Source organism: Canis lupus, chromosome 2 (assembly GCF_048164855.1).
Source record: "Canis lupus baileyi chromosome 2, mCanLup2.hap1, whole genome shotgun sequence".
NCBI lineage: Eukaryota > Metazoa > Chordata > Mammalia > Carnivora > Canidae > Canis > Canis lupus.
Genome location: NC_132839.1, coordinates 42,590,837 through 42,606,548, shown reverse-complemented (window position 1 = coordinate 42,606,548; position 15,712 = coordinate 42,590,837). Strand labels below are relative to the sequence as shown.

Genomic DNA, 15,712 nt, shown 5'->3' with positions numbered 1-15,712 from the left:
ATGTAAGAAAATAATACCAGGATGTATCAAATTTGTGTTAAATTGGTTATTTACTTGTAGGTCACATTGCTAAACTTTCTTTCTTGACACTGACACAGAGCTGGTGTTAAAATACATTTTGAGTTTTGTTTAGATCGAAAACCCTTGAAAAACAGTTTCACTTTGAATTATTGGGTTTTAGAAGTTGGTAGTGAAATTATAGTTAGGGAACTTTTCTACATTTAGTATAATTAGATTAAAAACCAAATTCAGTCTTTAAGCTGTTTTTAACCTTGCAAAAAAAGCTTATTTGTGTGTACGTATGTCTTAAAGTTCAGGCTTTTAATACTTAATTCATTAATACAAAAATATTTGGCAGTTTGTGTTTTTCCCCCCCTCTAGAGGAGGTATTCATTTGAAATAGAAATAAAATTACAATATCACAATAAGAAATATTGCTGAATCAGATTCAAAATTTCCATGGAAAAATTATTTTTATATGATGTGACAGATTTACTTAGGGGTTGGTAGAATTATCGAGTCATGCAGTTCTAAATAATTGGATTAACATGGTAATTGGTCCTGGCCAATCTGGGTGAGGAAGAGGGGGTGCTTTTACCATCTTTCCTTTTTATCTAAGTGCATTGCTTCTATTCCAAGCAAACTGGATTATTCTTTATGTACTAATCCATTGGTTAGTATTCACCAGTGGTTTTTTTTTTTAATATGAATTATTGACATTGATCATTTTAATGTCCATTTTGGGCATTTTACGTTCATTATTTTCATGTCATTGTTCCCTATAAAAGATTGTAAAAGCTACAAGTATATACTTTGTATTTGAATACAAACATATTTTATGGCAATGAAAATCACTGACCCTTTGACAATTTTCTAAAGGAGAATGTGATACAGTGAATACATTCAACTCTTTTAGCAAACCATAAATTAAGTAGTCTGTATAGTATGTACCAGGTAAATGTAAACCATATCATGTGATAATAAAGGGCAGAAAAATGAGACTAGATAGCTAATTTGTGAATCTAAGAGTACATAGAATATTACTGAACATTTAAGTAATACTTCCTGAGAAAATGGGTCAGTCGGCTAACAGTATATTTTTATTAGACATATACCACAAATGACTTTTAAAAATTTATTTTCCTGTTATTCAGCAGGTAGTTGTGGAGCTATCTGCCACACATAGTATTGAAAATTGGAATTTATAATGACAAAACATATGTTTAATTCTGTTTTAGAGTTAAGAACATTCACTAATCCATCTCATATATCTTTTTTTCTTTATTTAGGAACTGCTTTTTGTGAAAAAGGAGCAAAGAAGAATTTTCTGCAAGGGTCATACTAAGTGCACTTTTTTGCTGATAACGTCATTTCTAGTAAGACGTCTTTCATTTTTCTATGTTATGAAGTAAACACAATGGAAATTTTTTCCTTTTTTAAAAATCAGACTGTCTTGTGAGCTTGAATATAATAGTCTTTTTGGAGTTTATTTTGAGGTTTAATGTCGATTAAAGAAATTTATAAAGTCTACTTGAAGTGCCTTGTATACTGACAGTTTCTTACATATTTTGTCTGCTGTTGCTAAGATAATCCTATTTCATCTTTCCCACTTCATCTTCCATATCAATTACCCTTATTTAAAAGAAAAAAATCTAAAGTAGTCTGTATTTATTCTAATAATACATAGGAGAAAGGGTGGATTTGAGTACATGAAATAAACATAAGCTGAGAAAGATTTTCAAATGAAAGATGATGTAGACAAATATTTCTTGAAATATCTTTGGAAGGGTCAGAGAAAAAATTAATCAGAGTTAAGAGATTTTTTTTAAATGTAGATTTATGTGTGTGTGTAACTTTGAATTTTCTACCTTAAATCCTAGGCCCATATTTGCAGAGCCCCGGAGTAGGCTGTTTGACTTAAAGACTTACATTGGTCTAGGTTAATGGTTCCAATTTGCAAGATATATAGTCCTCCTCAGAAGTTTTCATGACTGAAAACTTCATCTGAGTTTCTCCTTTTATTCAAAATGGAAAAGAAATTAATTATATTAGAGTATTTTGAATTAATATAATTTTGAAAAATATTAGTAGGGAATAGTTTTTGGTGTATTTTAAATTAACATTTTAAATATTAGACATCATCGATCATGCCTGATGATTATATCAGTAAAAAGCTTGGGAGTAGTACTTGACTTTTTTTTTGTATTTGTTTTAAGAATAGTTTTGCTATTTAACATAAAGTGTACATTTTTTGAGTATTACACGGTATTAAAAACTTAGAAACTTGGGATCCCTGGGTGGCGCAGCGGTTTGGCGCCTGCCTTTGGCCCAGGGCGCGATCCTGGAGACCCGGGATCGAATCCCACGTCGGGCTCCCTGCATGGAGCCTGCTTCTCCCTCTGCCTGTGTCTCTGCCTCTCTCTCTCTCTCTCTGTGACTATCATGAATAAATAAATAAAATCTTTAAAAAAAAAAACAACTTAGAAACTTAAATGAGTTCTTTGTTAAAGTATTTTATCTTGATACCAGTTTCTTTTTAAAATTTTTTTATTTTTAAAATTTTCTTTCTTTTTTTGAGAGAGAGAGGAGGGGGAAAAGGAGGAAAAGGGGAGGGAGGTGTGGATGGGCAGAGGGAGAGGGAATCTTAAAGCTCCACGCCCAGTGCAAAGCCCAATCCAGGGCTTGATCTCACAACCTTGAGATCATGATCTGAGCTGAAATCAAGAGTTGGGCACTTAACTGACTGATACCATTATATTTATCTTGTTATGTATTTATCTTGTTAAACATTGACAGAGGAAGAGCCCATTTTCTGATATCTTTCAGTTTGGGGAACTAGGAGAACAGACATTATTTTTTCAATGAAAGCAAAGTATCCTTCAGTCCAGAACTTGTATAACACACAGGCAGGATGGGAATAATAGAGTCTAATTCACATTTTAAAATATAAACCTTGGTTAGTCTCCTGTAAATCTTTGAATTTTTTTTTTTTAATCTTACTTACACTTTTGTTTACTAATGGCTCAAAACTAAGTGATTCGAGTTAAAGCATTGTCGGAATTTAACCATTCTGATGCCCAAAGTTGCAGAACTCTGCACCTTCTGTGAACCTCAGGGATGGCTGTGGGCATAAACTTCAACTGTTGTATTTTGGGTCCTGTTTAAACTTAAGGGAATCCTTTTTGATGCTTTTTCAACTAGGCTCTATGGATGTATACAATGTCTTATTCTTCATGGCAGGCTTCTATGGCTCTGAGGGTTGTGCTTGAGTTAATAACCACTTGCTTAGGAGTTACTTTGAGTACTTAAATGGGAAATGCTTTCCTTTTGAATGGATTCATATGTTGACTGAAGAGCTTCAGATTAGTTTCCCCTATAATTCTGCCCTAATTTGGGTTAGAGATTGGGCAAAATTCTGGGCAAAAAGTTTTCTACCTTTTTTCCTTTCCCTTATGTCTTGGGAACTGCTTTGGGCTCTTATATTTTAGGTCTGTGATCCACTTTTGAGTTAATTTTTGCGTATAGTATGAGGGTAAGGGAGAAGATTTATTTCTTTGCATATGAAAATCAAATTTTTCCAGAAGCATTTTTGAAAAGATTATATTTTTCCCTGTTGAATTACCTTGGTACCTTTGTTGAAAATCAACTTGCAATTATATGTGAGTGTTTTTTAGGGCTTTTTCATTTTATTGATCTGTGTATCTATTTCTGGCAGTACTGCACTGTCTTGATTACTGTAGCTTTATTTTTTTAAAGATTTTGTTTATTTATTCATGAGAGACACACACAGAGAGAGAGGCAGAGACATACATAGGCAGAGGGAGAGAAGCAGGCTCCCTGTGGGGAGCTCAATGCGGAACTCAATCCCAGGACCCCGGGATCATGACCTGAGCTGAAGACAGATGCTTAACCACTGAGCCACCCATGTGCTCCTCCTTCTGTGTATTTTAGAATCAGCTTGTCAGTTTTTACAAAAAAGCTTAATGTTATTTCAGTTGTGAATGCTTTTATCATAGAGACTACATTGGGGAGAATTGACCTGCTAAGAACATGGAGTCTTCTGATACATGAACTTAGTGCCTTTTTCTGTTTAAGTTGTCTTTAGTTCTTCTTAACGTTTTGTTTTCAGTGTAAATGCATTGCACCTATTTTGTTAAGTTGATTCCTGTTTTGTATTTTTATGTTATTGTAAGTGGTAATGTAAAGATAAATCAGTTTTCAGTTGTTGTTTGTAGGCTTATAATTGATTTTTGCATTAAACTTTGTAATTTGTGATTCTGCCAAGCTCCTTATTAGTTCTAGTAAATTTCTTTTAAAGATTTATTTATTTTAGAGAGTGAGAAAGAAAGAGAGGGTACGAGCAGGAGGAGCAGAGGGAAAGAGGGACAGACTCCATCTGGAGCTGGATGTGGGGCTTCATCTCATGATCCTGAGCTGAAACCAAGAGTCAAGATACTTAATCACTGGCACCACCCGGGTTCCCTGTTCCAGTGACATTTTTTATAGTCCTTCAAATGTTTATTTTTATTTTTAATTTTTATTTTATTTTTAAGATTTTTTTATTCATGAGAGACAGAGAGAGAGAAAGGCAGAGACACAGGCAGAGGGAGAAGCAGGCTCCATGCAGGGAGCCTGATGTGGGACTCGATCCTAGGACTCCAGCATCATGCCCTGAGCTAAAGGCAGGCGCTAAACCGCTGAGCCACCCAGCGATCCCCAGTCCTTCAAATGTTTTATGTAGACCATCATCTTGTCTGTGAATAAAGACTCCTTTAAATTTTTTATCTTATTATTATTATTATTATTATTATTTTTTTTGCTTTATTGCAGTAGTAGTCCCAATGCAATGTTGAATAGGAATGGTGAGCTGACATTCTTGACTTACTCCTGATGTTAGGTCAAAAACATTCAGTTTTTCACCAGTAAGTATGATGTTAACTATAGATTTTTAACAGATACCTTTTCTGAGATTGAATTCTATTCATAGCTTGCTGAGAATTTTTTTCTTATTGTGAATGGTTATTGATTTTTTACCAGTTTTTTCACATCTGTTGAATGATCACATTTTCCCCCCTCTCTTATCTGTTAATATAGTTAGCTACATTGATTTTTTTTTTTTTTTTTGAGTATCAAACCAAGGAATCTTGCATTTTTGAGATAGTTTGTACTTGGTCATGACTTTGTTATACTTTATATATTAAAGTGTATACTTTATATATTTCATCATTGCTCATAGTAGGTATTGGTTTGTAGTTTTACTACAATGTTTATCTGTTTGTTTTTTTTTAAAGATTTTATTTACTTATTTATGACATAGCAGAGGGAGAAGTAGGCTTCCCACAAGGAGCCTGACGTGGGACTCTATTCTGGACTCTGGGATCACGCCCTGAGCCGAAGGGCTCATGCTCAACTGCTGAGCCACCCAGGTGTCCCTTTGTCTGGTTTTTGTATCTGGATAACAGAGTGAGTTGGAAAGATTTCTTCTTTTGGAAAAGTTTCCATGTGTTTGGTGTTACTGCTTCTTTAATTGGTAGAATTCAATAATGAAGACCTCTGTGTTTGGAGTTTCTTTGTGGGAAGGTTTTAGACTATGAACTCAATTTCTTGGATTTGGGCAATTCAGATTTATAGTACTTCTTCTTGAATAACTTTCAGTTGTTTGTGTCTTTCAAGTAAATTTGTTCATTTCAGGTAAATTGCCTTATTTTTGGCATAAATTTGCATATTCTGTTTTTTGCTCTTTTTAATGTTTGAAGGATTTATAGTGATATCCCCTCTCTTGTTCTGGTATTAGAGATTTTCATTTTTCTAAAGGAGCAATTATTAAAATTTTCCTCTTCATTTTACAAAGTTTGTTTTGTGTTCATTTACATAGAGTTCAAATAATTCTTAAATTCCTTTGTGATTTTTTTGACCTATTGTCAAATATTTGGTTTTTAGATATATTTCTCTAATAAGTTTTTAATTATGTGGTGGTCCAAAAACATATTTTGTATATTTATCATAAAGTGCAGAATGTTGTCTTTGTCAGTGAATGTTTTGTATGCACTTAAGAATGTGTATTGTGCTGTTGTTGAGGTAGAACTTTCTAAAAATGTTAATTAGGTCAGATTGGATGATAGTGTTTTTCAAAATTTATTCCTCTGATTTTCTGTTTCAGTAGTTGCTGAGAGAGGAGTGTGGAATCTTCAGTTTTAACTGGATTTGTCTGTTTCTCCTTTCACTTCTTGGTTCACACATGCATTTTGGAGCTCTACTATTAGTTACATGCATATTTAATTTTCTTCTATATTCTTAATGAATTGGGTTCTGTATCTTGAGATCGCCCTCTTTTATCCTTGATAAAATGTTGTGAAATCCTTTCTGAAAAAGTTTGCATAGTTTCTGATAGACACTTTTGCTGTTTTTCTTCTTCTGCACCTCCCCCCGAACCCCCACTCCCAGTAATTTTTCTGTTTTCTTTGACTGGTCTTAAGACTTTTTCAATGATTGTGTTTTAGTCATTTGATTATGATGTGCCTTAGTACAGTTTTCTCTGAGAAAATCTCTCTTAGGTTTTCTTGAGTTTTTTGTTTTTTTTTAAAACTAATTTGGAAAAATACTGGCATGATTTCTTCAAATAGCTCACTTGCCCCAGGTGTGGGTTTTTATTTTTTTCTTTGAGGAGAGGGAGGGAATTTTATACATTTGATACTGCCTCAGCACTTGTACTTTTTTCCCTCTTTTTTTCTTTTTGAATGGTTAATATCGTCATGTTTCTAGTTTCACTGATCTTCTGCAATATGTTCTCTTTTTAATCTTATCTAGTGTGTTTTTATTTCTGATAATTACTTTTTATCTCTGAAATTTTATTTCTTCTATTTCTCTTCTCATCATTTTCCTGTTTTCCCTTACCTCTTTTAACATGTAGAGCTTATTGATGATCATTGCTTTAATGCCCTCTATCTGTTAATTCCACTAACTTGATCGATAATTCCTGAGTTTCTTTACATCAGTTGACTTTTCTTCTTAGTATGGGGTACATTTCCTGCTTATTTTCATTCCCTCTAATTTTTGTATGGATCTTAGACATTATGGTGTGAGATTGTTAAGTGAAGAATTTTTTTGTATTATTTTATGTAGTGTTAAACTTTGTATTAAAAAAAACAACTTTGTATTCATAGAAGTTACTTGGTACCAACTAAATCCTTTTGAAGTGTTGTTTTTTTTGTTTTTAAAGCTTTGTCAGCATTGGTCCAGAACATTATTTATGTAGGGTTAATTTAGTTGCCCATTAAAGTTATATCTTTCTGAAGGTTATAATCCATGCCCACTTGAGGATTATTTTTATCCAATATTATAAAATTTTCATTAGTTTGTTTTCGTTTTGTGTTTTGAAGGAAATTTTTTGGCCCAAGAATAGTCTTGCAAGAAAAGATCAAAGCAGAAGGATTTTCTTTACTCAAAACTTACAAATCTACAGTAATTGGTTTCATGAAATAATGCCACAAGGATAATAAATAAAGAGCCTGGAAGAGGGCCAATGTGTATTTGCATGGATGCATGCTTTATGATAAAACTGGCACTATAGAATAGTAAGGAAAGAATTATTTAACAGATGATACTAGAACAGTTGGTTGTCCATACAGAAAAAAATGACATCCTCCATACCACATGCAAAAATCAAATTGAGATTGATTTGTACATCTCAGTATGAAAGGCTAAACTATAAAACTTTAGAGGCTAATATAAGGAGAACATGTTCATGATCCTCCAACGGTCAAAGATTTTAAAAGTAGTAAAAACAACTAATATAAATAAAACAATTGATACATTTTATTAACTTAAAATTAAGAAATCTTATTCTTGTAAGGTTACCAATAGGAGAACAGTGAGGCAAGCCAGAGTGGAAGAACATATTTGCAAAATATATAACAGACAAAAAGCATGTATCAGAATATTCAAAGCACTTTTACAAATCAGGATGACAGAGACAATGGAAAAATGGCAAGAGACATGAAAAGACACTTCATAATATGTGAAAAGTATGTTTAATCTCATTAGTAATGTGAAAAATGTAAGTGAAAACTAAAGAGGCTTCATCATAAACCACTGAAGTGGCTGAAATTAAAAAGATGGACAGTACAAGTTTTGGAGAGGATGTTAAGTTATGGGAACTCATTAAACATTGCTGGTGGGAATGTATGTTATTAAAACCATTTTAGGAAACACTTTAATATTACTATATTAATATATTACTAGGTAAGAAATTACCTAGTAATTTCTTTCCATGGGTATATCCCTGAGAGTAATGTGTGAACTTGTGCACTAAAAGATGTGTTAATAAGTAACATTGGTAGCAGTGGTTTTGTAATAGCTTCAAACTCAATTATGTTGTTCATCAGCAGTTGACTGAATAAATAAAATTGTGATATATTCATATAACCCAATACTTTTCGACAATAAAAGTGAATAAAGTATAGCTACATGCCATACAGGCGAGTTTTGCAAATATGTTTCTCAAAAGAAGCCAGGAGCAGAGAATTCAAAATTTGTGATTCCATTTATGTAAAGTAAAACACAAAAATATAATGGGTAAAATGCCTGTGTTTTATGTTTATGAACAATTATCTGTTAAAACCAAAAATGCCAATTCCTAATTCCATTACATGCCTGTCCACATTTCTGAACTACTTGCCACATTCATTAAGAAATTTTCTGAGTATAATGGTATGCCCCAAATCCTAATTCATCTTTATAAATAAAGATATAACAGAATTTATATATAGGTTTGATTCAGGTAATAAAAGATTAAAAGTTTTTAATATATCTATTATTTAAATCATAATGTGGAGAGTTAATATGGTTTCTAGTAATGATAATTCATCTTTATACAGGATAGTTATTGGCAAAGCAGTTTTTCCACAAATCATCATGACGGCTTCAAAAGTATTTGGAATAGCTGCATTTTACAAATGAAGAGAGTGTTAACATGGAAAGTAAGTTGGTGGTGGTTGAAAGACTAGAACTTCATTTTCATTTCTATGCTTTGCCTTAACTGCGTCCTTTATTTCTCTGGCATGTCCCCTGTGAAGACAGGACATTGCTCTTATGTAGATGTAATTAATCTGGGAATGAATGGTTATGTGGATGGGCTTTTAATCTTTTTTTTTTTTTAATTTTTATTTTTTTAAGATTTTTATTTATTTATTTATGGGGGGGGGGAGAGAGAGAGAGAGAGAGAGAGAGAGAGAGAGAGAGGCAGAGATACAGGCAGGAGATGCAGGCTCCATCCAGGGAGTCTGATTTGGGACTCCATCCCGGGACTCCAGGATCACGCCCAGGGCTGAAGGTTGGCACTAAATTGCTGAGCCACTCAGGTGCTTCGGGCTTTTAATCTTAATAAGGGTAATTTAGTCTTTCTAACAGTGATTTTAATAATATTGTGCCCATCTGTAAGGAGCTGAGGATGCCTTCTGGTTTTATTCTTATAATTTACTGTAAGAGTTTATTTTTTTTATTTTTATTTTTTTTTAAAGAATTTTATTTATTTATTCATGAGAGACACACGACAGAGGGAGAGGGAGAAGCAGGCTCCATGCAGGGAGCCTGACGTGGGACTCGATCACAGGTCTCCAGGATCACACCCCGGGCTTCAGGTGGCGCTAAACTGCTGCGCCACCGGGGCTGCCCTACTGTAAGAGTTTAAACTATATTCTTGCTCTACTTTTAGAACTGATTGAAGTAGTGAGGAAGTGAGTCACTGAAAATCACATGACAATGCATTGGGTGTATAAATAAAGAAATAAAACACATTTTATAGGCTGGTCATTCTGAAAAAAATTTTTGAAGTTACCATGTCTTTTTAGTCAGTATTTGGATTATTTATCATGATTAATAATTTATATCATTTTAGAATAATATTTCTTGCTTTAAGGAAGCAAGTTTTACAATTTAGAAACCCTTTAATTCCCTGCACAATGAAATGAAGACAGTGATATTAACATTAAAAAAAATTATTTCCAATTTCCCTCAAACTTAATTTCTGTAGTGAATTTCAGATGCTTAACTGACCAGTATTTGTAACCAGTACATAATTTTTAGCACTTCATTACATGTTGTGTAAAACAAGGGCTATATTCTCTAACAGGAATAGAGCCCAATAGGAATAGACTCTTAACATTTTATTCCTAAGCTTCTCCTAAATTTTTTTTTTAGCATTTTGTTTTAAAATGTCTCTCATGGGACGCCTGGGTGGCTCATCGGTTGAGCGTCTGTCTGCCTTTGGCTCAGGGCATGATACCCAGGTCCAGGGCTCAAGTTCCACGTCGGGCTCCCTGGGGGGAACCTGCTTCTCCCTCCACTGTTCTCTGAGTGTCTCATGAATGAATAAATAAAAACTTTTTTAAAAAAGTCTCTCATCCAAAAACATAGGGTCAGAGCATACAAAAATATATAACCTGTTATTAATCAAAGAAATCCAAACTAGATAGATGCCGTATTTAAACCACTCTTTAGATTTTTACATGACTTCTCTCCTCTCCCCAGCCTATTCATGATTTTCCCTATAACATTCTAAATAAATACATAGTAAGAAGTGATATTGTGTTATGATTTCAGGCAGGGGCACCAATATCTTGTATTTCAGTTGCCTTAACTTTCTAACAAGTAGTTACTTGTTTGGAGGTGTCACAGCTAGGCCATAGCTAGTTTTTACAAAGCTAGAAAAAGGTTCTCCCAATTTTTGGTAGATGCTGCCCTCTGCGAGCGTTCAGTGCTTAGAAAGTGGAGAACAAATCAGATTTCAGTCCCCATTTGCTCTCTCTTGGTCGTGCACTCATGTGCAGGGTACAACCTCCACATTATTCATAGTGGCCTTGAGACATAATGATTTCTTTCTTTTGATAGGTTTATAGCATTAGAATTTGCAGGTCAGAATATGTCATTATACCCACAGACTCTTCAAGCAGTCCCTTTTCTTGTTGGTCAGGGATTATTTTCTCAGTGTGGTCTATACTTTTGTTGATCTTATTTCTTCAGTGAGATGTTAGTATTTTTGAATTTTACCTAAAATTTATACCAACTTAATAAAATTAGGTGGGAATGTTTGTAGGGTACATTCTGCCTTTATGAAAGTTACATAGAACAATACAGCTGGGTTTTCAAGCAATGACCATGAATGTATAATTTCTATATTTGAACTAAAGTTTGTTTTCCTTGTTGGATCATTTCTTTAAATAGTGACTAGTGGCCGTTACTGTGTTCATACAACATATCATTGTATTTTTAAAATGTGTAATTAGATACAACATGTACAATTCTGGCTGAAATGGAATGCTTTAGTCCTTTTCCATAAAACAGTAGTTTAATGATAGTCTTAAATTAATTTAGAATTTGAATTTGTGCCTGGATTTAATTGTTTGTAAGCAATAATGAAAGCATCCTATTTTAGAGGGAACAAAGAAGATTGTTCTTATATTAAAAGTAACTGAAAGATAATTATGTAAGGTCAAAAGTCTCTGATTGCATTAAAAATGAACAGTGAGATAGTTTCCCCCAAGTTTGTCTGACAAACTTACTGTACAGTATAAGTGTTTTTTTTGTTTGTATATTTTATAAGGGAAAGTATATATAGGGCATTGTGTGTGTGTTATGTAGTTGCATTGGCCAGTACTGACATTAGGATTAAAATTATTTGATATTGCTTGATTCTGATTTTTCAAAAAGCTCTTTTAGCAAAGTGGGTAGCTAGTGGAGTTTTTTGCTTGTTTAGGTCATTTTTTCTTCCTGTTTTAGTAGATCACAATTATTTAGTAGATCACACTTATACTTTTTTTTTTTTTTTTAAGATTTTACTCATTTATTCATGAGAGACACAGAGAGAGAGGGAGGCAGAGACAGGCAGAGGGAGAAGCAGGCTCCATGCAGGGAGCCTGATGTGGGACTCACGCCTGGGACTCTAGGATCATGCCCTGAGCTGAAGGCAGACGCTTAACTGCTTAGCCACCCAAGCGTCCCATGGTACTTATACTTAAATGCCGTTAACTTTTCTAATTGCTTTTTCTTATACAATTGAAAGTTCTTGAAGTTAAGAATAATGTAGAAGGTTATCAGTGAAATCTGTAAATGAAATTAAACAGTTCTATTTTAACAATGTCAAAAGAATAAAATATTTGGGAGTAAATTTAACAAAAGTACAATACCTATATACTAAAAACTATAAATCACCCTTGAAAGTAGTTAAAGAAGACCTAAATAAATGCAAAGACAGGAGATTACTGTATTTATGGATTAGAAGACTTAATATTATTAAGATTGCAAACAGATTCAATTACAGAGTTACCATATGGTCCATTAGTTCTGCTCCTAGCTGTATATCCAAGAAAAGTGATGACATGTCCACACACACACACACACACACACACACACACACACACACAAACACATACTTTCATAACATTATTCAGAATAGAGTGGAAACAACCAGATTTCCCTCAGCTTGTTGAATGGATAAATGAAACATGGTATATCCATAAAATACAGTATTGTTCAGCCAAAAAAGCAGCGAGGTACTGATAATACTTAACACAGATGAACTTTGAAAACATTATGCTGAGTGAAAGAAGTTACAAAATGCTGCATATTGTATGATTCCACTTGTTTGAAATATCTCAAATAGGCAAATCCATAGAGACGTAAAGCTATTGCCAGGCGTTGCGGAGAGGGAGGAATGGGGAATGATTTGCTAATGGGCATTGAGTTTCTTTAGGGGATGACAAAAATATTCTAGAATTATATAGTGGGGGTGTTTGTACAACTTTGTGAATATAGTAAGACAAACAAACCCTGTATGGTATACTTTAAAAAGATGAGATTTATGACATATGTGAATTATACCTAAATTTAAAAAAAATCACATAGAAATGAAAAAAAAAGTGGCCTACTTCTGATCTAATTTATTATCAAACAAGGATGTTTTTGAGAGTGAGGGATGTCACTTAATTACTCCAGCACAATACACATAAAACTGGCTGTCCCAGTTAAACCGGTATGTATGTTCTCCCTGCTTTTTTATACTCTTTTTTCCTCCTCATTGAAGAAATATGAAGAATATAAAACTCTTCTAATATCCTTTTTTTATCAGATGTGGGAAAAAGAAGATTAAGAAAGTCATGTAATTCAAAGAAATGGGAGAGAAGGTATTTCTTAATGAAAATGAGCATAAACATATATGTTAAGTGCAACGTGTAGCTATATACAGTTAGTACTTTTTTCATTTATGTGATTTTGTCACTTCATTCTCACACATAGCCAATTAGTGTTTGAATGAATTAGGAGTTTTGTGTTGTTATATAATAAAGCAGTTTCTCTGACTAGATATGTGTATCATAATCTGTGGAGCTTTTAAAAGTTACTCTTGGTTGGGCATTAGTCTTAATTATGATTTGATAGTTATATTGTGGAGTTAGGGTAAGTTCATGCATGCAAAATATGTTTCAGCTCTCTAGTTGAATCTAGTATTCATTTAAATTGAGAACTATTACCTTAAGTCAATGAGTTTTATTGATCTATTAAAATATACAGTTATTATTGTTTTGTGCATAAATAGTAAGTAGCAGTAGCAACTGAGGGAATCTCATTCTAACTATACCCACCTACCATTCCTCTCTACCAGCCCTGTATGTTGGTCATCCAGAAATTGTGATTCTTTTAATTCTCCCAAGCACTGAGGTGGGAGGAATCTTATTTATTTATTTAGGTTACCTTGAGGCAGGAGGAGTAGTGGGAAGTAGATAAAAGCTGCAGTTCCTTTGCAAATATTGAAAATCTATTTCTGGTAGACTGGGAAGGGTATCATCATCACTATATGAAATATGAGGGCTTGAGAGATGGAAATCTTTTAGGGGGTCAGAACACTTTAAGTTAGCTGAGAACTGCTTGTGGCCCATTGTAACGGCAGGTAGATTGCTCTCTGTTGTTTGAACTGGGAGAGGATACGATGCAATGTCGTTTTTTTTCCACACCTCTAGTTTCTCTTGTGCAACCATGCAAAGTTTGGCCGAAATTCACTGAAAAGTAGCATAGACTCACGATGTTGAAGCTGTATGGCTCCTCAAAGATTTTGTAATTCAGCTTAATGATGGATCATATCCATCTACTATGTCCCATAGTTTTGATAACCTTTCTTTAGCCACTACCTGCATAGTTACAGTAGGGATGCGGTATTATTATACTATACATGACATTAGAGCCAAAATTTTGACTGTGTCTCCTTCTGTGACTTTGGAAGAGTACATGCCAGTTTGGCTCCCAAATGAAGCAAATCCTAGCTTCCCCATAGGATTATCATGGCTTTTAAATGAATATAGCATACGTTAATGTCTAACATAGCTGTAGGTACATTGGGTAAGTGGGTATGTTACCTTTCCTTTTGCAGTTCAATGAAGAACAACTGACTACTTTCAAAAGATTGTCTCTTAAAGAGTTTTCATAGCCTGGGGTCTGAAATCTTTCTATATGTCGATTTATTGCATTAATTTATTAACTGTATGGCTGTTTATTGAACATCTGTTTTGGACTAGGCACTTTGGTAGCTGCTGGAGTTATGGGGGCAAATACAACATACTTGATCTTCTCCCTCATTGAGCTTACAGTTTGGTTGGAGAAAAATGAATAATTGTACAAGTAATTAATTACAGTTGTGGAAAATGTCATAAAACAAGTATAATGTGCTCTGAAAGTGTATTAAAAGGTCTTGATATAGTTTGGATGTTAGGGAACATTTTGGATGAAATAATGCTAATACTGAGACATAATGGATCTGTGGAACTCACAGTAAGGGGAAGTGCTTGGGATGAGACCTAGCAAGAGAGAGCAAGCTGGTAGGTAGTATATGCGAAGGCCCTGCAGCAGAAAGCATATAGCAGCTTTGTAACTACAGAAAAGCCTATGCCCAGAAACTTAAAGGTAGTAGAAGGCAAGGAATGAGAACGGGGGTGGGGGGCAAGATTAGACAGGGTTCTTCTCTAGGCCATGTAAGGGTTTTTGGACTTTAAGAACAGTAGTGACATTTGCATTTTAAAATCACTGTAGTGAGAATGGGGAACTTGGATTGGAGAGGAATAAGAATGCCTGCTGAGACCAGTTAGGTTATTGCAAAGCCTAGGCTAGAGGTGGCAGTAGCTGTTTTTGGAAGTAGAGTACCATGCTATGACTGGAGATGTGAGTTCAAACCAAATCTTTTAACAGCTTTGATTTTGTAGGCCATGTAGTCAGTGGAGATTTCAAGACTTTTACCTTGCCAGTACTTGTTACTACCTACTAAAAATCAGCAAAAGACAAGCTTAGTAAGTCTAGCTCCTTTTTCATGATCTGACTTTGCGAGTAAGTACTCTTTTTTCTTTTTTTCATTAAGCCCTTTGCAGAAAGCCTTAGTCGGAGAGGCACATTCTTTAAAAACAAAAACAAACAAACAAAAAAAACCAACCAAAAATCTATCAGCTACTTTTACTTCTGTGCTATTAGTTGATACGGAATGTCTTAGGTACTGAATGCTTTTAAAGTAATCAAGTTTCTTTTGGTCAGTGGATACACTAGTGAGAACTGTGGCCATAGGATTCTTATTACAATGACGAAAAGAAATCTCATTATGCCAGGAGAACCTTTCTGAAACAGATAATTGAAGTTTGATTAGTTTGGTTGGATGTGAGAGTATTTTGAAGCAGTCTTACAA

The 15,712-nt window shown here is 34.0% G+C and overlaps 1 protein-coding gene across 44 annotated transcripts in view; it reads left to right on the top strand.

The window, feature by feature from the left end:
• The window catches only part of MEF2A (myocyte enhancer factor 2A), a 191,268-nt gene that overhangs the window by 31,188 nt on the left and 144,368 nt on the right, over positions 1-15,712 (top strand). For 34 of the 44 annotated variants that reach the window (XR_012016859.1, XR_012016858.1, XM_072797121.1 and 31 more), the window contains one exon: positions 1,290-1,376. The exons of 4 other annotated variants lie outside the window; for them this stretch is intronic. The gene's annotated coding sequence lies outside the window, so the exon portion shown is untranslated. Of the gene's footprint in view, positions 1-1,289; positions 1,377-8,876; positions 8,979-13,123; positions 13,179-15,712 lie in introns of all 44 variants that reach the window. 6 more of the 44 variants (XM_072796924.1, XM_072797048.1, XM_072796956.1 and 3 more) reach the window with 2 other exon arrangements.